The sequence below is a fragment of the Pipra filicauda genome, unplaced genomic scaffold (assembly GCF_003945595.2).
Source record: "Pipra filicauda isolate LSUMZ 115617 unplaced genomic scaffold, ASM394559v2 scaffold1138_size38745_pilon, whole genome shotgun sequence".
In the NCBI taxonomy this organism is placed as follows: Eukaryota; Metazoa; Chordata; class Aves; order Passeriformes; family Pipridae; genus Pipra; species Pipra filicauda.
The window spans coordinates 26,641-29,063 of NW_024103583.1; the positions used below are offsets into that span (position 1 = coordinate 26,641).

The 2,423-nt window shown below is 41.9% G+C and overlaps 1 pseudogene; it reads left to right on the forward strand.

Moving 5' to 3' along the window:
• The first annotated feature begins 396 nt into the window (after positions 1 to 396).
• On the forward strand, positions 397 to 1,781 carry LOC120323677 (annotated as a pseudogene).
• Positions 1,782 to 2,423: the final 642 nt, after the last annotated feature.

Sequence of the window (2,423 nt, forward strand, 5' to 3'; positions counted from 1 at the left end):
AACCCTTCTCCTTTCCGCAGGCTTCTTATGAATCCGTGCCTCCTACCCTCGATTCCGCTATGACCAATTCATACATTTACTCTGAAAAAACTTCTTACCCCTAACACTAGCCTTATGCCTATGACATACCAGCCTCCCTATTTCCTATGCAGGCTTACCCCCCTACCTAAGGTACCTCAAGGAAATGTGCCTGAATCCAAAAGGGTTACTATGATAAAGTGAACATAGAGGTGAACCAATCCTCTCATTTCCTAAACTTAGAAAAGTAGGAATCGAACCTACACTAAAGGAATCAAAATCCTCTATACTCCCTCTATATTATTTTCTAGTAAGGTCAGCTAATTAAGCTATCGGGCCCATACCCCGAAAATGATGGTTTAACTCCTTCCCTTACTAATGAATCCTCAAGCTAAATTAATCTCCACAATAAGCTTACTCCTAGGAACCTCTATCACAATTTCAAGCAACCATTGAATAACAGCATGAGTCGGTTTAGAAATTAATACTTTAGCTATTCTTCCCTTAATCTCTAAAAGCCACCACCCACGGGCCATTGAAGCTTCTACTAAATACTTTCTAACCCAAGCAGCCGCATCTACACTGCTCCTATTTTCCAGCATGACCAATGCATGATTCTCTGGCCAGTGGGACATCACCCAACTAACCCATCCCATATCATGTATGCTATTAACAATTGCAATTTCAATTAAACTAGCCTTAGTCCCATTTCACTTCTGATTTCCAGAAGTCCTTCAAGGTTCAACCATAACTACATGCCTCCTACTAGCTACAGTCATAAAATTTCCACCAATCACTCTATTTTACCTAACATCCCCATCACTCAACCCAACCCTCCTATCCTTAATAGCAATTGCCTCCGCAGCCCTAGGAGGTTGAATAGGACTTAACCAAACTCAAACCCGCAAAGTTTTAGCTTTCTCATCCATCGCCCACCTTGGATGAATAACTATTATTCTCAGCTATAACCCCAATCTGACTTTAATTACCTTCTATCTCTATACTATGACAGCTTCCGCTATCTTCTTCATTCTTAACACAACCAATACCCTAAAACTATCCACTGTAATGACTACATGAACTAAAATTCCCTCACTAACTACAATCTTTATGCTCACTCTCCTCTCCCTCGCAGGCCTTCCTCCCCTGACAGGATTCCTACCTAAATGATTAATCATTCAAGAGCTCACTAAACAAGAACTAACTATAACAGCCACAACTATTGCCCTACTTTCTTTACTCGGACTTTTCTTCTACCTACACCTAGCCTACTGTGCAACCATCACACTACCCCCAAACTTCACTAACTACATGAAACAATGACAAACTAACAAGCCAACTAACCCCCTCACCACAGCCTTTACTACTTTATCAATCATACTCCTACCACTATCCCCCATAGTACTCACAATCTCCTAGAAACTTAGGTTATTTAAACCGAAGGCCTTCAAAGCCTTAAACAAGGACCAACCCCCCTTGGTTTCTGTTAAGATCCACAAGATATTAACCTGTATCTCCTGAATGCAACTCAGATGCTTTAATTAAGCTAGAACCTCTTCCTAGACAGATGGGCCTTGATCCCATAAAATTTTAGTTAACAGCTAAATGCCCCAACCAACAGGCTTCTGCCTACTAGATCCCGGCGCATATCTAATGCACATCAATGAGCTTGCAACTCAACATGAACTTCACTACAGAATCGATAAGAAGAGGAATTAAACCTCTGTAAAAAGGACTACAGCCTAACACTTCAACACTCAACCATCTTACCTATGACTTTCATCAATCATTGATTATTCTCTACCAATCACAAGGATATTGGCACACTTTACCTTATTTTTGGTGCATGAACCGGTATAATCGGCACAGCCCTAAGCCTTCTCATTCGAGCAGAACTAGGACAACCTGGAACCCTTCTAGGTGATGATCAAATCTACAATGTAATCGTCACCGCACATGCCTTTGTTATAATTTTCTTTATAGTAATACCTATCATAATCGGAGGGTTCGGCAACTGACTAGTCCCATTAATAATTGGCGCCCCCGACATAGCATTCCCACGAATAAATAACATAAGCTTCTGACTTCTTCCTCCATCCTTCCTACTACTCCTAGCTTCCTCTACAGTTGAAGCTGGAGCTGGAACAGGGTGAACGGTATACCCACCATTAGCCGGAAACCTAGCCCACGCTGGCGCATCAGTAGACCTCGCAATCTTCTCTCTTCACCTGGCAGGTGTCTCCTCCATCCTTGGAGCAATCAACTTTATCACCACAGCAATCAACATAAAACCACCTGCTCTCTCACAATACCAAACTCCCCTATTTGTTTGATCCGTCTTAATTACTGCAGTGCTACTTCTCCTCTCCCTACCAGTTCTTGCTACTGGCATTACAATGCTTCTA